Below are 22,373 nucleotides of genomic sequence, written 5' to 3'. Positions count from 1 at the left end.
GTTGAGAATTCCCCAAACCAACGTGTAGTGAATTTTTGTTTTAATTTTTCCCATAATACATATTTTACATATATTTTATTAAAGAGCACACTTGCTTGGAATCCAAAGCAAATAACATGGCCCAACATGCACTTTCCACTCAACTGTGAAAAACATTTCAGCTAGTTTAATATGATAACATGTAAGCAGGGCTTCATTCCCCGAGTTTTCAGTCACATACTCCCATTAGTGAGCCTTACCAGGGTTATTTTTAACATCAACATGTTCATAACACTTGTTTAAGAAAAAAAAATCTCAAGCTTTCACAGTATGTCTCTTAGAATCCTTTGTGCCTATACCCATTATCCAGTTTCAAAGAAAATGCTGCCTTTTTAGACCTTTGTTACTGGAAGACTGCATTCCCTGGTCCTAAGAACTGGAAATAAATTTAAGCTCTGCTTATATTCTCCTAGAGACCTTAGGTGAAACCATTTCTCTCTCTTCCTTTTTTTAAAAAAAAGTTTTAATTAGATATATTGTATTTATATTTCAAATGTTATTCCCTTTCCTAGATTCCCCTCCATATTTCCCTATCCCATCCCCTTCCCCCTGCTTCCATGAGGGTGCTCACCCACTCACCCTCCCACCTCCCTGCCCTGACATTCCCCTACACTGTAGCATCCAGTCTTGGCAGAACCAAGGGCTTCTCCTCCCATTGGTGCTCAAAAAGGCCATTCTCTGCTACGTGTGCAACTGGAGCCATGGGTTCATCCATGTGTATACTTTAGATAGTGGTTTAGTCCCTGGGAGCTCTGGTTGGTTGATATTGTTGTTCTTATGTGGTTGCAAACCACTTCAGCTCCTTCAGTCTTTTCTCTAACTCCTCCATTAAGGACCCTGTTCTCAGTTCTGTGGTTGGCTGTGAGCATCTGCCTCTGTATTTGTCAGGCTCTGGCAGAGTCTCTCAGGAGACAGCTATACCAGGCTCCAGTCAGCATTCACTTCTTGGCATCAACAATACTGTCTTGGTTTGGTATCTGTATATGGACTGGGTCCCCAGGTGGGGCAGTCTCTGGATGGCCTTTGCTTTAATTTAGTCTCTGCTCCAAGCTTTGTTTCTATATTTCCTCCTGAGAATATTTTTGTTCCCCTTTCTAAGAAAAACTGAAGCAATCGAACTTTGTTCATCCTTCTTCTTGAGCTTCATGTGGTCTGTGGATTCTATCTTGGTTATTCAGAGCTTTTGGGCTAATATCCACTTATCAGTGAGTGCATACCATAGGTGTATTTTTGTGACTGGGTTACCACACTCAGGATAATATTTTCTAGAACTATCCATTTGCCAAAGAATCTCATGAAGTCATTGTTTTTAATACCCCATTGTGTAAATGTACCACAATTTCTGGATCCATTCCTGTTGAAGGACATCTGGGTTCTTTCCAGCTCCTGGCTATTATAAATAAGGCTGCTATGAACATAGTGGAGCATGTGTGCTTATTGTATGTTGGAGCATCTTTTGTGTGTAGTATGCCCAGGAGTGGTATATCTGGGTCCTCAGGTAGTACTACGTCCAATTTTCTAAGGAACTTCCAGACTGATTTCCAGAGTGGTTGTACCAGCTTGCAATCCCACCAACGATGGAGGCGTGTTCCTCTTTCTCCACATCCTCGCCAGTATCTGATGTCACCTGAGCATTTGATCTTAGCCATTATGGCTGGTATGAGGTGAAATTTTAGGGTTGTTTTGATTTGCATTTCCTTGATGACTAAGGACATTAAACATTTCTTTAGGTGATTCTCAGCCATTCGGTATTCCTCAGTTGAAAATTCTTTGTTTAGCTCTGCCCCCATTTTTCAATAGGGTTATTTGATTCTCGGAGTCTAACTTCTTGAGTTCTTTGTATATACTGGATATTATCCCTGTATTAGATGTAGGATTGGTAAAGATCTTTTCCCATTCTGTTAGTTGCCATGTTGTTCTAATGACAGTGTTCTTAGCCTAACAGAAGCTTTGCAATTTTATGTGGTACCATTTGTCAATTCTTTTTTTTCCTATTTGTCAATTCTTGATCTTAGAGCATCAGCCATTGGTGTTCTGTTCAGAAAAATTTCCTCTGTGTCTATGTATTCAAGGCTCTCCCCCATTTTCTCTTCTATTAATTTGAGTATATCTGTTTTTGTTTTGTTTTATTTAATTTAATTTTATTTTTTTGTGGAGGTCCTTGATCCACTTGGACTTGAGCTTTATATGAGACGATAAGAATGGATCAATTTGCATTCTTCTACATGCTGACCACTAGTTGGACCAGCAACATTTGTTGAAAATGCTACCTTTTTTCCCACTGGATGGTTTTAGCTTCTTTGTCAAAAATCAAGTGACCACAGCTGTGTGGGTTCATTTCTGGATCTTCAATTATATTCCATTGATCTACCTGCCTGACTCTGTACCAGTACCATACAGTTTTTATGACTATTGCACTGTAATATAGCTTGAGGTCAGAAATGGTGATGCCCCTGAAACCATTTCTTTATCCCTTGAGAGGTCTCTCAGAGCTTCTGGACACATTATCCCAATCTTCACTGGCCCATCCTTACACTGCCTTCTCCCACATGTGACAGGTCCCCCTTGATCCTGAGCATTATATAGATATTTGTGGTGGCAGTTAGTACTCACCCAGGTAATCCAAGATAATCTCCTTTTCTCAAGGTCCTTAAATTAATTATACCCATGATTATACTTCTGATACTATTTACTGGCTCCAGGCATTGAGATGCCTACCTATAGAAAAGAGCCTTATTCATCTTACTGAAACCATAGTACAAGAGATAAAATGTATTAATTACTAATAGTTTATCATGCCTATAAACAAATGTTGACACAGCTTTCTCAAAGTGACCATTTAATACTGATATTGCAATAAAAGGCTGAAAAATTAGTTTGCTCTCGTGTCAATTATGACATAATTCACTCTGATTTTTCCATTTGCAAAAAATTATAACTAAATGCAATATAATTTTGAAATGAGGCTGACAGTACATTAAGCAGAGTAAGCACTAATGAGTTAGCAAATGTAGAGATTAAAAGTGTCCTTCTGCAATGAGTAAAGATACTTAGGAAGTTACACTTTGTCTCATAAAGCTGTTCATACACTCTTGATCCCTGGGGTTAGGAAGAGCAAGGTGACCCACTTTGTCCAAAAAGAGTACTGGCTGACATGGTTTCAGTAGAGTGGCAGACAGCTAAGAGCCTGAAGTTGGATCACTTGCCCTTTACTATCTTGAATTGTTCTTGCTACGGTGACCCAGATGTCAGCCCTGTGAGGGTCTTAGCACCAGGAAAGCCAAGTGTTCTTTTCCATTTCCTCCTAGACAGCAAACCGGTCCTGCACCACACCATTTAGTTTGTTAAACTAATACTTAATAGTGAAAACTAAAATGAAACAACCATTCACAAAATCAGTCAAAATGATAATTCATGTCCCTTAGTTTGAATATAAAGCCACATTTTTTTATATAACAAGTGTGCATAATTAACAAAGCAACCTAATCTGACTTGTTATACACATGTTCAAAGTCCAGGTGCAGGCTGTCCAAGACGTCCCTGGAAGGCATTGCTTCCTTAGTCTGAAGTATCAATGAAACAACAAACATCAGATACTTAAAAGAGTCCAATCTTACATGAACGCAGAGAATGCCTAAGTGATGGCGGTTACAGCAGCTTTTCTGCTGTGTCTAAAAAGTAGATCAACCTTGGGAGACTGGCAGGTTGGGAAGAGTCATACAGACGTAAGAACCCAAACGGCTGCCTTGCTTACTGCATCTTACCATCAGGACCAGAGATTATCCCACCAGTACATCTGATAGCCTGGGAGGCCAAGTCCTCAGGTCACGCTATGCTTGCCTAGGTTCTCATGATCAATATTTGAAAATTTCTGTATAGAACATTTTCTAGGGTGATAGAAAATTCTCTATCCTTTTAGGAAGTGAAGGAACATTGTTGGGAAAGGACAGGACCTATACGTGCTAGTCAAGCGCTCTGTCTCTGAGCTACATTCTAAGTTCAAGATAATCTGTATCCGACAGCAGGTGGGTACATGATTTGCTCATGCATTTCAAAATGTACAGAACTAAACCCTTGAATGGAGAATGTTACTGTATGTCAATAGGAACACGGTAAATTTGCCTGAAGGATGGGTACCCCTAGCTCCATGCTCCATTTTCTCCTTCAGGTGCAACTCTGATCCTAGCAATACTGATACATACTCACAAGCTGACCATGGCTGTCTGCAGTAACATTTTCCCACATAATATATGAACGGTCATCACTGGCAGAATAAACATATTTCTTTGGTAGACTATGTATGCTCTAGCAGCTATGCTTGTCTGCCTGGTGAGTTTTCTACCAGATTAAATCATTTACATCAGTGATGCCACTGTGAAGTGGCCTCCCGGGCACCTCCACATATGTGCACATGGGCACTCATACACATAAATAAAATGAATCTTTTGAAAATATGAAAGTCATGTTACATTTACTACACACATTGACTTACATGCTAAGGTCTTTTTCAGTGTTTTCCTCTCCTTTGTTAGGCTGATTTTCTGTATTAAAATACTCAGAAGGAAATCCAATTTCATTTTAAAAATGTTTCTTTTGGCAATATTACTGAATGCATATCTTGTGTTACAATTCTTAATACTTATCATTTAAGAATGAGTTCAAAGGTCGAGCCAGGAAGGTGACTCCCAAGGCCATTCTCTGAACTGCCCGTCATGTCACACCACTGCCCACAGAGCGTGAGAGTGGTGGTGTGACATGGCCACCGCCTGCTGTGAGTCAAGTGAATTCTGTAAAAACCAGTCTTCGGTCATAAAGTGGACAATTAAAGAAACAAGCCGCCTGACTCATGCTCGCCCCAGGCTTGTCAACCCAGCTTGTGTCAGGCCCTTTCCTCTCTGAACACACACCTGCAGCTATGCTGCACAGCTCCAGGCCAGATCTTTTTCTGCCTCTGTGGGTTTAAAACCCACGCCTGGCTCTACCCATAACCTGTGCCCTCTGCGATACTGCCCAGCTCCATTTGCTATATTTACCTCCTCTCCTGAACTGCACAGCTTGAAAGGAAATCTTTATCTCACAAGTCAGGTTTGCCAGAACCTGACACCTCGCTGGGGCTGGCTGGGGCTGCCCACTGTGCTGGTGCTGCATTTCTTGGCTCCTGCCCTAAGCTGCTACTTCCCACCCACATTCCACATGTATCTCCTGTAGCCTGAGAAGGAATGTTGAGCAAATTGCTTGGGATGACTTTGTAAAGAAAGACTGCCAATGCATGGGGGTTTGGGGGCTGATGCGTAATACCTGTCCCTTTGGTATGCAGGTGCTACCATCTGGGCATTTCCCTACAAGCATCCCGAATGACCTACAGAAGACACAGCGTTCACATTCTGCAACGGGGCCAAGTCTGAAGAAATGCTCTGCCTGTGCCAAAGAAGACCCCAACAAAACAAACAGAGAAGTGGCTCGGATGGCTAGGGAATCTAAAAATCATTACTACTTGACATTTTTCTTGTATGGTGGCGAGGATCACTTACCCAGTCGGGGGTCATCTTCAACTGGGTACTATAGCTATCCTCTGTCACAAACAGTAAAAAACTAAAAAATAGTGTACTTTATATAGAATCCTCTTCTTAGAAATTCAATTCAAATAAAACAGAATAATGGCACAATTTCAGTACACAATTTAAAATAATCTGACAGTCTAATACAGAGAGTTTGATAGTCGGTGTTCAAATGTCGACATCTATTTGCAGATATAATCTACTGAAGAGACACAATTTAAACTGAATTTAATTTTTCCAGCTTCAAATCAGCAAAAACAAGCCAATGTCAGTATCTACCTCAGCTAAAAATATGGTTCAAATTCTGCAGCACTGTCAAAGGTGTTGCATCCAAACCCTCTCTGACTGATGACAGGAGACTGAACACACAGTAAAAACTGAGCCATGGGAGTTAAATGAAGAAAGTAATCATAATTCTTGGCATTTATGTAGAGATTCTGCCTTCATAGAATTTTCATAAACATTAAACTAATTAAATTAGGCAATGCACTTGTGGAATCTCATCATAAGCTTATAACTAGGAAAAAGGATGGTACTAGGCTCGAGTAGAACACAGTCCTAGGGGGTATATTTGCATATATGTATTTATGTGAGTGATTATAATTATTCATAAATATGGCTAGAAACTATGAGTTTAAATAAGTACAAGGATTATGAATCAAATGCGGGTTTGAGGAAAATCCAGGCTTTTGCACCTGCTTAGACCCCATAATTGTTACACTCCGTTATATTAAAAAGCATTAGGGTAGGTAGGTTTTAATAGAGCTCTAGAGTACTTGCCCTCCAGCAGTTACCACGTGATACAACAAAATTTAGTATATTAAAATGCAAAAGCTCTTTTCTCTCTGCTCTTCTCAGAACACAGCTCTGCTGGTGACCATGTATGAAGAGCACAGGGACAAAGAGGGGAGCAGCCTCCAGCCCTCGGGGGATAGATAGTGCAGGCCTAGATGTCTGGCAAGGAAGCTGTGTTCCCAAATGGAGCATGAGTTCCCAGGCTTTAAGGGCCCACTTTTGTACTCTGGGCTTTCGACAAGGGATGGATCTGGGTGTCCAGTGGCACTGTGTATTCGTGAGTGAAGGACAGAACCAGATCCTGGCCTTTAAGAGTAAGGGCCAGGTGGGACATGGGTTTTTAATCCACTCAGCTCCCGTTTCCATACAAGCAACTTGACTGCTGTTACTCCCCATTTTCACTCATGGGTCACGAGGGACTTCTGGAATGTGTCTGTTTCCATAGGCTATGAATGCAAATCCTCAAACAGTTCTGTAGGTGACAGATGAGGTGGCGGCAAAGAAACTTCCTGCATCTGTCTCGTTTGGCACATAACCTGGCTTCTCATGGTGGGTCAGACTCTTACCACATGCACTAAACAGTGCTCAACGCCCCAATCACGATTCTCATTTCCTTGTGTGGCCTACCGACAGCACAGCAAAACGTGCATAATGGGAAATCTGAAGGGAGCTTGGAGGGGTGAAGAGAATATTTACATGGCAGTAACAAGTCCGTCCAGGTATCTAACTCAAAGCATTTGAAGCCTAAATTACTGACCCTTATTTCTTAGTATAATACACCTCAAATGAAAATAGCAGTGTTCTCCTTTTGCTGGTTAAAATAGCATAGCAATATTTCGAGTAACAATTTTCACAAAATGGTTTCTGGATTTCTAAGTGCTTTACTAGACCAGGTAAACACTCTTGCCCACCTTGTTGGAGTGGCTTGCTTCAACTAAGTAGTGACCTTGTCCAAGAGTGCGGCTTTGTGGCTGGTGCTGGGCTGGAGGTGCTAGTGTGGGAGACAGAAGCAGGTCCTCAGTGCTAGTGAGTCCTGTAGCCCGTGTACAGTCCCTTAACCCACTTAGCTCTCAGCTGCCTCCCACTGAAAAGTGCAACCGTCGCAGTCCACGCGAATGCTTGTCAATGTTACTATAGTCAAATATTCAAGTTATCTTTGCAGCTTTGCTCATATAGATACATTTTTTTCTTACAGACCAGAACCTTTTTCTTTTTCTGTCTAACTGTATCAAATATTTTAGTTTCAATTATACTTTCAGATTTGCTCATTTTCAATTACAAACTGTAAAAGAAACTTACTGGCATTGGTGAAAATTGTGCCCAACAGGCTTATGAATGTAACTTGAGATTCTGAGTACTCTAGAAAGAAAACTAGTAGTTGTTTAAAAAATTCAAATTGAAAACCCTGTATTAGTATAATATTTTTCCCAAACTTAAGAATATGAAAAAGAAACAAAATAGTTAGGATCTCCCTGTCACACTGACTACTCGGCATATTTAATAATTTCTATTATTTTATAAGATGGCAAGAACATAAAAGCTCAAGACTTAGTTTATGAAATTATACAATATTTATAAGTCAGTATTTTAAAGCTTAAAGATAAAATGTACTCCAGACTGCTTTAGACTAGACTCATGTTGGGAACTTGAGGGAAGAGATTCCATTCTATCTTCTGCAGTACGTTCTTGCCATGTACGCATTTAAAACTAGCAGACTGTGGTCCAGAGAACAGAAGAATAAAAGGAATGATTCTGATTCTGAACCTTCATGGCCACCAACCCAACAGCAGCCCAGCCCAAATCAAACAGTGTAGATGGCAGCACCTCTGTTCAGTGTCAGGGACCCTGTCCTTCTGCTGGGCCCACAGCTGCTCACTGGAGCTGCAGTTTTCAGTTTAGGAGCAGTCAGGATCAAGTTCATTAATAGGAAGAAGCAGCCTCTCCCAGCCACTCATCCAAGGGGGTGTGTGCTGCCCAACAGGCGACCTATTAAGAACTAGAAGACGTCTGGGCTGCAAGGATGGGAATGACAGCAAGCTCCCCAAACTCCCTGTTCCCTGGACTGTTTCATGACTGATGAATATATCTCCATATTGTTTAGCCAACATATTTGGAGGCCTCCCTGTTAACAGATTCGAGACCTGACAGCTTTCTGACAGGATGGACTGTTAGGGCTTGGCTGCCTCACTCCTGTTCCACACTCAGATCCACCTGCATGAAGCTCCTGCTGACACAGCAGACTTGACAGGCCTTCCAGACCATATCCCTTTTGCAACACGTTTTTCCCTAAAGTTGTCTAATACAGGCTGTTTATGAGGATGTAGGAGACAGGTTTTTGACTCATGCAGTCCTCCTGTGACTGGGCGCTCGGTCATGACTGGTTTGTAATCAGAACTGGAAGTTCAGTAATGAATGACTATCAACTGAGCATGTATTAAGAAGCAGATCATATTTCAGGAAGAAATGCTTGTGCTGTACGATGGATAGTTTTGTCAACTGGATACAAGCTAGAGTCATCTGAGAGAAAGGAACCTCAATTATGAAAATGCCCCAACAAGATCAGTTCAAAGGCAAGCTACTAGGACATTTTCTTAATTAGCGATTCTGGAGGGCCCAGCCTATTATGGGTGGTGCCATGCCTGGGCTGGTGGTCCTCTGTTCTATAAGAAAGCAGGCTGAGTAAGCCATCTGGATTAAGCTGGTTAAGCACCCCCCCCCCCCGTGTCCTCTATATCAGCTCCTGCCTCCAGGTTCCTGGCCTGCTTAAGCTTCTGTCCTGTCTTCATTCAATGAAAAAAACAGAAATATAAGCCAAATAAATAAACCCTTTCTTCTCCAAGTTGCTTTGGTCACAGTGCCTGATCAAGCAGCTATAACCCTATTTCAGCCATGTGTAATTTATATTACACCTCTCCCCTTTCTGACCTTCCTCATCTGGACCTTGGCTAATAACAAGAGCAACAACAGACATACAGAAGTGTTAAGAGGTTTGAGAGCGAACACATACAGCCTGCTAACTTGGTGCTTCCTACATGGCCCAAGTGATGCTCATGGTAATTAAAAACTATTAGTTAGCTGTGAATGGTAGCCACAGCAGAGCTGGGTATGTTGTTGGATGCAACTTAGAAAGATTCAAAAACCAAAGACAAAAAAACAAACGAACATAGTGAAAGGTTATAATGTCAATACTCAGTCAGAGAAACGGGCGAGGGATTGTGTTCCAACCAGTTTGGTATTGATTTTATTCCTAATGCCTTTTCTTCTACTGAACAAGATTTCCCTATGTGACTCAGGTCTCACAAGGCCTACAAGTTGTAACCGTTCTGCCTTAGCCGCCCAAGTGCTGGGATTACAAGTCTGTGCCACCACTGCTGGCTATGCCGTATCTTTTACACACCACTGAGCACTATGTGGAAGGGAACAAACTGTTTTGTAAGATATGCCGGGATCTTTAAAGCTCACAGTAGATTATTGACTCAGTCTTTGTGTGGGTCTCCTTACTAGGCTGTCAGGACTGTTGCAACAGGCCACACAACATGTGATCTGAACCTACCCCTTGCTTGGAACACCTCAGTCATTAAACAATTAATGGCTTCTCAGAAAACTTGAAGAGCGCTGGATGCATTGGCATTCAGGTGAGGGGGTTCTAGGGCAGGTTGGACAACGGAAGCAGGGTCCATCTTAATTTAAAGACAAGACTGGGAGACTGGGATGACAGATCTTTCATAGACAGAGATGAAAACAAACTTAAAGCTTAGCAGGAATAAAAAGAGCAGGGTGGAGGTGGTTTAACTCTGCTCCAGCAATTTCAGGAGCAGTCACATCTGAGTACCACTGAGCTTTATTGATAAAAGCACACTGAGCTGACCACTGAAGCCCCCAATGAATGACAAAACTTCAGTGTTCATAAGTGTTTATTTATGAAACACCCAGTAAACATGATAGCTACTCCTGAGTGGTGACCTGACTCCCTAGGAAATACCCAGCACCTGATGAGCATTTCACATCGGGATGTGAGTGGAGCTTATGAACTGGGTTAGCATCTACTGTTAGCATCACAGAAACGATTCAAGCTATTAGGGGCTTACCTAATCATGAACCAGGCTTACCTAATTACTTGAAACCAATGTTTTCATTCTCCCTACTATACATCAAGATGCTCCGAATTTCTTTACTAAATTCACTAGGAAAGGACAGGGAAACATGAGGAAACTTTACTAGGAGGTCAGAACTCTCCAACACGTGTGAGCAATAGTGAAAGCCGTACTGCGCTACAGATGTGATCTGGGCTCACCGCAACCCTGCGGGCTGGGAGTGGAGGACGGTGGGAAGGGTCTGGCTCTTCTGAAACAACAATGAGAACTTTTAGCTTTGGAACAAGAGCTGGGTTGTTTGGTTCAGTTCTTGGTAGCCTCTTTCTAAATGAATCTCAGGTAATCAGCTGCCATTACTCTGAGCTATGAGGATGCATTTCCAACATGCCAAACCCTGAGCTGGAAGGTGAATCAAAACTAAGTGTAGTGGCAAACAGAGCCTTCTCAGGATGGTAAAAGGCTTTATATAAAGCTAATTTGGGACACTCTATGCGGCAGTTAACAGAAAAGCAAACAAGACTTTGTATGTCTGTGCACAATACATTCTATTATTGTACACTTCAAGTTTGAAAGACTCTGTAGCTAGACCTTGTTTCACAGAACTGTAGGAAAAGTGGCTCCATATTTTTTTTGCATAGCGCTAGCAATAAAATAAGACAGCCCTAATTACTACATTTGCCTACTTCTGGGTAGGAATATATCAAACGGGAAGACTTGCATCTACCAATATGAGAGCTGTGCCCGTCCTAATAAACCAGCCAGAGTGATCTCACTTGGTTTGGAGTACATCCAGCTTACAGGAGGCAAGAATAGATTAAGGGCATGCATGATAACAGCGGTGACAAACTCCACCTGCCTTGTGAAGGCCCCAGTATTTCTTCAGGCGTAGATGCGACTCTCCCCGTATTTTCAATGAGATACTGATGGAAGCATTTAAAAGCTGGAAAACATAATTCTGGCAGTACCAATACCTCTAGCCTCCAAAGGAAAGTTGTGACATCATTTCAAAATATATTACAGTTGAATGAACAGGCTGCTGCATAGAATGGGCAATGCCTGTAGGAGCTGCAGCCTGTCTAGTGTGGTCCTAGATAAGATCCAGAGACCACCATCTTAGAAGGGGCACATGGATTTTGTTTTGGTATTATGAAACAGAGTCTCTGTAACCCAAGATGGATTCAAATTTATAGCAATCCCCCCTGCCTCAGTTTCCCTAGTACCAGGATTACAGGCAAGAGCAGCCAGAGTTAATAAGAAATTTCCATTCAAATAAATCTCTTTTAATGTTTACCTCATATAAATTGGTGTCTCCAGTAGTAAGGGAAAATAAAGTATCATGTATAAACCATCAAAAGAGGTAGGTATTCGGGGTACTTTCTTAACTATGGTTAGCGCCCCGCTCCATTATTTTGGGAGGAAAGAAAGCATCATCCGTGCTTCCTTGATGAGATTAATTTATTTAATATTTTTACTTGGATCTTATTTCATTCTATTTTCCATCAAACTCAAGCATTTAAAATATATAAGTATTTGATAAGCTCTACAGTTCAGACATTATTCCAATTTGTAAAATACAGTGGAGGGTCCCGGATTGTTACACATTTCTATATTTCCCTTAATGCTACCTTGTACACCTCCCTCCAACGTAAAGGGTCAAAATACCTAAAGAAGTTCTTACTGGAACTGAGTATTTACTACAAAAATGTACAAAAGATTTGGGTCTGTAGAACTTGTTTGGAGTTAATATTCCACAGATATTGGCCTCATATAATAACCCTCTGCTTCTCCGTGTCTGAAAGAAACCTGGTGTTGGCCAGGCCAGCTGGCCTTCCCTCTGAGTTACTCTCAATGTGGATGCAGCTCTTTCTTGAACTGCCCTGGGCTATAGCATGAATATGCCATTGCTACTACCTTCTACACCTTACCCTGCCGCTTTAGAAGGCAGGATCTGATGCAGCCTGGTTGACAGCAAACCTCCTGTAAAAGCCATGGAGCCCTAGAACTTCTGATCCTTCTGCCTCCATTTCCCGAGTGCTAGTAGTACAGGCACAGAGAGGACCACCGGCTTGCGTACACGCTTGGCTGCCTTCACAGGTGTGCATTCCCACGTTTATAACCAAGACAACTAAGCCTATTAACCACAGTTCACCCAACAAGGTCCCACATCTTGCAACCTTCGAGAATTCATCTCTCCTTTTCTGGTAACCTTAGCCTATGATATCTTTCAATTATTATTTTAATAAAGTCTTTTATTCTTTACCAGCTAATTATTTTGTAGCTTTAGAATGTTATAAAAAGCAAAATGCCTTTTGTAATAAATGCTCAAACATACAAAGAGACCATATTGAGGCTATACACATGAGTATGTGTTTCTGCAGTAAAATGGATCATTTTACCTAAATGATCATTTAAATGCTTTAAATGTGCTTAAATGTTTCATTTTTAATCCTATTTTTCTCCTATACAATTAAGAATTCTTTATAATCTACTGCCAGTCACATGCATGTAATACAATACAATGTGATACAATTCCACCTGTATTGAACATTCAATTTATCATTAATTTTAGGCATTATAAACGCCATTTTGGTTAACATGCTTATGCTAATATTCAATATTTTTTCAGATGAGATTCCCTAGAATCAAACTATGAGATAACAGACAAAACCAATTTTGAGGTCTTGACTACAGACAAAGTGCTCTGCAATGTGTATGCTGACTTTCATGGGCACCGGCATGAAGGGCAACGCAGTGTCCGAGCCGAATGCTATCCCCGTGGTTATCACATGAATTCCATGTGCATCTTTCTCACAGAGGTCCACATCTCTATTACTTCCTTTCCCATGACTTCCTCCAAGTCTAGCCAATGCTTTCAGTTCTCCAGTCTCCCAGGACAGGCCCTCAGAAACTGCACTGCTGATGGGTCATCGTCCACCAACCCATCCTTCTGCCTCACTGAATCCACTGCAGAGCTCAGTGGATTCTTCATATATGTATATTAAATTTCCTCTGTATTTACATTTGAATTGTCATCCCAGTCGCCCACCCCGCTCCCCTCCCCCTCCCTCTCTACTTGCTTCCATGAAGGTGCACTAGCTCCCAATCACCCTCTCTACCTCAGTGCCTTGGCTTCCCCTACACTGGGAAAATGTGCCCTCACTGGACCAAAGGTCTCCTCTCACGCTGATACCAGACGAGCTTAGTGAACTCTGGTTCTGCGTCTGTGGGGTATGTATGCTGAACAGTAATCTCAGGTTCCCTACTTACTAACACGGTAGGTTTTGTGAGTTACTTAGCTTTCCTGAGCATAACTTTCCGCTTGTCTAAATGATGGTTGTAACAATAGTTATCTGTATAATTAGGTGTTTTTAGTAACAAGCAACAGAAAACACCCTGGCTAATTTAAGGATAAATATAAAAAGATATTGGATCGCTCAGGACTATGTGATTGCCAACCAAATTTAGTAACATGGGCAATGCATGGAACAAAGCAATTTAGTGGCTCTAAAGACAGGCAGAGTTTTACTATGTTAACTCAGAATAAGAACATGGGCAATATGGGCGACACACGCCTTTAATCCCAGCATGCAGATGGCAGAAGCAGGCAGATATCATGAAAGTCAAGGCCAGCCTGGGCTACATAGGACAGCCAGGGCCACAGTCTTCTTGCACACAGCTCAGACTCCCACTGGGCCCTGATCCAGACTGTCACACTGGTGCTAAAAGTACTTTCTAATGTTGTCATTGTCCCTGGTAGTAGTAGCAGTGCTTTTAACCACAGCAGCAGTGGCAGGAGAAGAATCGGCCATCTATTTGGGAAGCAGGATGCCCGGGCAGCCACGCAGGGCTGGATGGAGCCCGGCTTCTTCTGTAGCCTGCTCTAGCAGTGACTCTGCAGTAGCAGCCAAGCCTCCAACTCTTTCACACCCAGTCAGTGCATTTGTGGGGTCCCAAGGCCTTTGCTCTCCTCACCCACCAACCTTTCATAGACTTTTAAGAGGCAATTAAAAGGGCTTATCAAGTATTAAAAATTTGTGTTCACAAGAAACAGTATTTAAAATGAAAAATAAATCGTGCCACATCCCAGAATACATTGTAGGTATAAGGCGTGCTGACCCAGTCGGGACTGCAGTCTGGTGAGCTCTATGTAAGACTCCTCACATGCTTTGCCAGCCCGAAAGATGTCTGCTCAGTCAGTGTACAATGAAGGCAACACCACTGACAAAACACTTTCCCACGACTATTTAATAAAAAAAATCACTTCTCTATATTTTTTGCAAACTTAAATAAAAGAAATTGAGATCTTGCAGTTAAGAGCTTATGTTATGTATTTAAAAAAAAAAAAAACCTGCCAATTTCTTATTAAAGAACAAGTGAAAAATAAAAAAATAGCGCCAAGCCTTAGAGCAGGAGACATGGGAAGCTGCCAGAGTCCAGGATGAAAACTAAAGAAGATAAAAGATAATTTCTATTTTAAAAGAAAGCAATTTATGGAAATACTTAAAGATGAAAACTCTTTGCTCACATCAGCCACATGAAGAAAAGATACCCAGCAGATGACAATTTGGTAGTACCAAGCAACCACAGAAAGCCAGAGCTCTGGGCAGAGGCCAGCAGCCCAGGCCAAAAGGAATGAACGGCTTTAGCGAAATCAACAGACACCAGTGGTGTTCCAAGAGGTGATATCCTATGGTGAATACTTTGCTGATGTAAAACCCAATGAGTGAGACCATGCCTTAAGTTGGCCAATAGGAGAAGGGGAACAAAAGTGTGCTGTGAGGTAGGGTGGGGGTAGAATATGACTGTAGGATACTGGGGGGGGGGTGATTCTGATGCTAAGAGTTCCCCAATTGGTTCTTGATTTGTCAGTTTAAAAAAAACAGGGATCAATTGCTGGGTGGAAGGTACAGGTGGGACTTCTGGTCCCAGGAGGAAAAGGCAGACACAGGAAGGAGAGAGGGGCTTCTTCCTGCCATGTATTGGAGGCAGAAGAATTCAGCAACCATGGGAGGTCTTGGGTGGTCATAGATGTTTGGTAGGAGCTAGGCAGGACTAGCCACTAAAGGTGGAGAGACAGAGATAATAAATTGGTATAGGCACACTTTTCTAGCTGGAGACCATGACACCTAGCAATTGTGCCAAGAAGGCAAGTTGTAAAAGAACCAACTGAGTGTGTCTTTCATCTACAGATTCAAGGGAAGCTGGGAAGTGGCTGATCACCTCCCAGAGATAAAGGCGGGTAGAGCAAAAGGGAAGCTGGGTGGTAGCCAGTAGCTTGGCCCTTCCCAGAGCTAAGGCAGTAATGGAAAACGACACACACTATATTACATATATGTCTAAAATATTGTCATGAAATTCATTACTGTATATAATTAATATGCTAATGAAGAATTTTAAACTTAGTAGCTTAAACACTAAAATGACTTGAACTATTGTATAATTATTCAAGGAAAATTCATCTTTCCAAAGCCAAAATATTTCAATACTAAATATTCTATCCTGTTTATAAAAACTATATGTATATCTCAAGTATAGTTATTGAAGTAGGGTTATCTAAGAAATAACAGTGTAACGTGAGTGTCCTTAAGTTCAATGAGTCATTTCAATATGTTTTCAAGTTGTTTCTGTTACATTCAACTCCTAAGCCCTGAAGGTTTAATTCATAAATTCACAGATTCTACAAATTAAGACACAGATTTATCTTTTAAATTGTTTGAAAAGCCTTTGATTTGAATGTTTTTTCCCTTAGGAATTCCTGAAACAAAATAATTACAACTAAATTACTTTGCTAAGGTACAAGCAGATCTAATGACTCTGGAAAACAATGTATTCATAAAACATGCACAAATGAAGGAAGACCATATGGACTCACTTCTGCAAAGTAATAGAAATGGCAGTCTCGAAAGTAAGCATGTAAGCATGCAGGCATAAGGTGTGCACACAGGCAGGCACCCCCAGAACACCCATGCTTTGCCAAAGCTCTGAGAAGCCTTGGGGTCCTACCTGAATATTCTGAGATATTCCCAGAAACAATAAAGATCAGACCAGAACAAAGTTCAGAGCTGCATGATATTGTCCATGCATGTCACTGGGGCAGCAGTTGCCACTTCAAATTTAGTAGCATAAAGTGTGCCCATACAGGGCAAATTATCTCGTGCATTAATGATTTAACTCTGAAAACAAAGTATGAACTAGGTTATCCGACTGAAAAGGAAATTAAAATTTTAAGCATAAGAGTCGGATTTGGTTACAACTGTTAACAAGGAGAAGAGATTCTATTACTTTCAAGTGTTAAACACTGCTGCTACAAATTAAAGTTAAAATACCTAAACTGGTAAATATACAAACAGCTGACATGCTACATGTGTGTGTGCGAGCACATTTAAACACAAGAGGAACCAGAGTGCATATACAGGAGCAGATCTGAGGTCCCATCAGTTCATGGGCCGATTACTCCTCCAATGAAGTTTACACTTTTCATAACTGTACATTCTTCTGAAAGGAATATATACATATGTGGAACAGATCACCTTTACAGTCCCCTGCCAGCTTCCCTGTTCCCCAGGAGCTTTGCTCCTTGTAGGCCAGTGATAACTCTTCTAGTTAATTAAAAGCAACGTTTAGTGTCCATGACTTTGTTTTGGCTTACATACAAGTAAGCCTATTCCGACACCTGTTATGCACTCCAGCTGGGGATCTCTACAGTTAAAGGACACTGCCCCCCAAACCCTAGTGTCAACATACTCAAAAGCTGTCTTCAACTCAAACAGAACAAACACCCAGTAACTCTGAAGTATAACTCAGAAAAAGTAGAACTAAGAATGTTTTGGGGTCCAGCTCATCACTCAAATGCAGGTCCCCAGAAAATGGGTGTACAAGCTCACGCGAGAACATACAGAACACCAAACTTGTAGTGTTGACATGCTACTTCAGACTTAGCTCTAGAGTCCAGTGTGACTGCTTGAATTCTTGAATATAAGCCTGATGAAGTCATAGGAGCTCTAGGATTTAACTTCATTTCTAAACTTATTTCTATAATATTGAGGAAAAACTATGAAATTTAATCTCTCTCACAACACACACACACACACACACACACACACGGGAAAATGTAAGCTAAACAGTCACCCCAACTGCCAGAATCATTTAGTTACCAATAGACGAGACAGGCCAGGTCCTAATATGGAGGTATAAAGGCTGGTTTGCGTCCAGCTGGAATGAAGGTGTTTTCTGCATGTGGCTGAAGTGTGTCAGGGAGGACTAGTTAGTTAAGACTAGTCAGTGTAAATAAACTCAGGCTGCACAAAAGGAGGCTGCAGAGGCCGGTGCGGAGCAGTGCACTGTTTTGGTTTCAGAGGAATAAAGTAAATAATTGTGCAGGACTTTGTTGAGTTCTGGGCACTCTGCCATACAGGAAGGGCGTGTAATTATTAAAGCTAAGATAGCCATGTTCAAATGAAGTAATATCAATTAGACTCGGTTGGGCTAAAAACTCCTTTGCTTTATCTTTAAATTTTAAGGATCCCTGGTTCTCACATCACTCTTTGATATTTAACTACCACTTAAATAAAAACATGCATAATAAAGGTCTACTTGTAATTTGCACAAAAATCCGGAATCGTTAGCTGTGACCTATGGAGGAACAGTTATGGTCACTCACTGGGGACGGCAGCAGCAGTACACGGGGAGCCTAACTGAGGAATGCAGCAGAGGAAGGGCCACACAGCACTTCCATGTATCTGCAATGTGCTGACATCTACCCTTTGGCTTCCATTGTGTGCCATCTGTGTCCACCTCAATCTTGAATCTGGATTTCACGTTTCTTAATCATTACCCAAGGAAAAAAAATTGAAGAATGTGGCTTATGAGTAGGCACAAGAAAAAAAATATTGAAAGCCAGAGCCTCCGAGGCAAGTTCAAATCACAATCACATGCACACACAAACACGCGTGCTCAAGATTCTACGGAAAATAAGCAATCTTGCGAGTCTGCACATGCCCTGTTGCTTACTGTTTCCCTGAACCTCTGAAGGGGTCACAGGGCACATCAAAGCTGCAGGGGAAGGCACGTTGACCAGCCACTGCCATACCAGATTCCTTTGCAGTCAAAAGCATGCTGTGTAATTTCAAAACTGTCATTCTGGTCTCTGGCCTTTCACCTGATGGAAGGCCCATTGAGCTACATTTGGACATATTTCTTCTTCTAATGATTGTACAATAGCTAGCTACTCAGCAGTTAAAATTTTGCCAGAAATCTACACACTATCAGGATACAAAAATCCCTCACTGGGTCTTAATTTATCTTGGACTCCTACATCCTTATTGAGAGATAAACAGCAAAACCTGCCAAAAGATAATCCTGACTGTAGCCAACTGGTGGCTGTGACTCAACTGTCACTTTCTTTAACTTCAGATTTAAGTCCAAGGACCTCACTCCTCTTATTTCTAGAAATTAACCTGTATTTCTCATAGAACAAATTTCCAAATCAATATCATAACCCATCCTTTTATTATCTGCACTTAACTGTCTGCAAATTTGGACACGTGGGAAGGAAAGTTGTAACAGCTGTGTCAAAATGTCAGCCGCCATGAAGTTAACTTTATAGTCAACTATGTAGATACATTGAGTTCCTAAATTGATATGGGTACAGAAAAAGTAAAACTGTCTTAAGAACAGGAATGTACATCTGGGTAAGAAGCTGTTTGAAAGATGTGAGGCTCTTGCTTACCACACTTCTATGAATGTGGCTACAGCCTCATTGTTTTTACAGAACAAGTCCACAATGAGGCTGTCCAACAGTACTGAACATCTTTGGACAATCATTTATTATAAGATTGATATAGTAGGGGTGCTGGGAAGAGAAACCTGTAACACATGTATGAAACACCATTCTTTCCTTAGGGGGCCAATTATGTAAGCTCCAAGAGCATAGGATAGTCACGGCTGTGCTACAATGCATGAGGGACAGGAGGGGAGTGATTTCAGGCTGGCAGAATACATCTTCATAAAGGAGCTAGCCTTTGATCCTCACTAGAGTGAGGGATTTCCTGCACATTTCTATTATTGTTTGACAGGAATGACCCCCCCTATAGACTGGGGTTTGAAGGCTTGGCCCATGGGGAGCGGTACTATTAGGTGATGTGGCCTTGTTGGGAGTCGTTGCAGCTTTGTTGGAGAAAGTGTTTCACTAAAGGGTGGGCCTGGAGGTCTCAGAAGCTCAAACCACACCCAGTACAGCATTCTCTTCTGCAGATCCAGAAGTAGAACACTCAGCTCCTTTTCCAGAACCATGTCTGCTTTCACACCACCGTGCTTGCCACCACGATGACAATGGACTAACGCTCTGAAAGGGTAAGCCATCCTCAATTCAACATTTGCCTTTGTAAGACCTGCTATGTCGAGGTGTCTCCTCACACAGAAACCCTGAGACCCTTGCTGACAACTATGGGAGAAGCTATCATTTCATCAAGGTAGAGGCAAATTCCAACCAGTGCCAGGGAGCAGCCATGTGGCTCTGTTGCCAACTCCGGGATTTAACAGACGGGTGGCTGTTGAGACTGCTCTGGGCTGTTTGCCTTCCCTGCCCTTCCTTCCCCTTACTGTGACTTGCCCAAGAGGAGGACATATGAGGTATGTAGTAGCCTTTTCCTCTCAAAATTCAGATGAGTGGGAAAGGTTCTTACTTTACAGTCCTTCCACCAAGTGCTTCGACAGTTTGAGGTTGTAATAAATCAACAACTTATTAAGTTATTTTTTTACACAACCATATCTCAGAATTGACACATGAAACTCTTTTATTTGTGAGGCTACTATGGTGAAAATTTGAAAGCTTAAGACAATTTGTTAAGTAAAATACTAGCAGAACAGAAATACCACTCAATGCGCAGACAGGGTTTTGGTCTGCTAATGTCAATGTCCAAAAGAGGCTCTTGGAATCCCTAAAGATACTAAAATTAAAACCACCAGCTCCTTGGAGCTCTTCACATGTAGAGAAAATTGATGGTGATGGTGGTGGTAGTGGTGGCATCAGCCCTTCTTAGTTGCTAAGTACCACCGTACGTACACATGTGTGAATCTTGTCTACCACTGTCTTTATACGCATTGTATTAGTGAGGACACTGAAGTAAAGAGAGGCTTAAAATAAACAAAACAACAAGAAAACCTTCAAGATGGCACAGCAAGCAGAGGAAGAAGATAAAAGTGGACTTCCTTCTGTGCCCAGCACAAGGCTTTTACTGAGCTGTTGCTGCCATCAAACCAGGGCCATCCATGGAGAACAGCAGAGCTGTTCATCGTCCACAACCAGGAGCAGGGCACGGCAGTGAGGCAGTGTGATTCCATGTCCCATCTAAGAATGCTGGTCTTTGATGCCCAACATTATCCGCAGTGATCATTTCACTGGAGTGTCACATAGGCTAAGAAAGTTGCTCTGTGAGTAGTTTAACATTAAACTCAGAATTAGAAGGTAATCAGCATTCTTTAGTCATATTTAGCTTTCCTGTGCTCTCTCCCATAGAGTTAACAACAGAAAGTGGCGTATTTCATTAGAGGCTCACGAAGCTTTTACTCAAGCATACATTGCGGAGTTCTGAAAAATCTTATGGAAGTTGTACTTAGCTATTTAAAAAGCAGGCAAGCGTCTTAACTCAGAAGACAGAATTCTCTGGGGTGAATGACTGAAATCCTGAGTGCTAAGCACTGACAATTTTGAAAAGAAATTATGTACAGAAACTACAAATGTGTATTAATGAACTCAAATTCCTCAGGACATGAAAAGAAATAAAGATAGAGTGTGTCTTCCAAATAACTAAATTACCTGGATGACATATGAGGATCCTTTTAAGAAGCAGCATATACTGTACTTTGCTGCCTGGAGAAATTGAATCCTTGCAGCATCGCACGAAATATTCATTCGAATGCAATGTATCACCAAAAGATCAAATTCTAACATAGTCTCAGGCCACCGCAGAATTCCACAGTGGAAAGACCACGGCAGGTTCCCTCGGGGACTTCAGCGGCTCTCTTGGTGTGAAGGGGCAAATGCAGTATCTCTGCTGCTGTGTTTAGTGCACATGGCTTCCAGTTTTCAGTCAGTTCTGGGCACTTAAGATCAATTTACCAATGCTTCATCAGAAGTGTAAACGCTACGGTACATCACCGGACTGCTCCTTACGTCAGATTCTGACAGCTACTGGAGACACCAGGCAACAGCCATCTCTCCTCACTTAATGGCCCTTGGAGGTACACTCAAGAGCAAATAGAAGCAGTCTGACATTACTTTCCCCTGGTCCTAATGTTTTTGTAGGGATTGAACATAGAGTGTTGTGCTTGTTAAACACCCTACCTGGAGCTATAGCGAGAGCCCTTCAGACGTGTCTATACTGTTTCCAAACTGCCAAATTCAATAAGGAAAATGATCACACTGTTATTTGGGTAACTTCCTAAACTGGTGTTCTTAGAAACTTAGCTCTAATGTCAGGTATGGAGTCATCCCAGGCAGAGCTCCTGGCTAGGCCAATGCTGAGGTACTGTGATGTCAATGGTTCCTCCCCCACTGTCTTCTATCAGTTATGTGTGCCGCAGATGCTGAGTTTGGAAAACACCATCACATTCAGTCTGTTTGTCTCAATATAAAAAATACCCCGTAATAGTAAATTAAAATAAAGAGTTAATATGTTATAAGAGCAGAATAATATCACAGAGGGAAGAAGAAAACGATTCCTTAGAGGATACATTTACATGTACCTTACTAAGCCTTTAAATCTTAAAAATTAAGTTTGTGGAGCTCCAGCTTCTCTAAGCACTACAGATCAGACCTAACTCTGGAGGCCAGTTAAAGGATAGAGTATTAGTGCTTTAAGGATAAACATAAACACAGGCGGAAGCG

General features: G+C 41.6%; 1 protein-coding gene across 15 annotated transcripts in view; it reads right to left on the bottom strand.

Moving 5' to 3' along the window:
- The window catches only part of PKP4 (plakophilin 4), a 197,601-nt gene that overhangs the window by 112,777 nt on the left and 62,451 nt on the right, over window positions 1-22,373 (bottom strand). The gene's annotated exons all lie outside the window — the stretch shown is intronic.

Source organism: Micromys minutus (genome assembly GCF_963924665.1).
Source record: "Micromys minutus genome assembly, chromosome: 13".
Lineage (NCBI taxonomy): Eukaryota > Metazoa > Chordata > Mammalia > Rodentia > Muridae > Micromys > Micromys minutus.
Note: the sequence above shows the minus strand (reverse complement) of the source record. Positions and strands in the feature narration are given on the sequence as shown.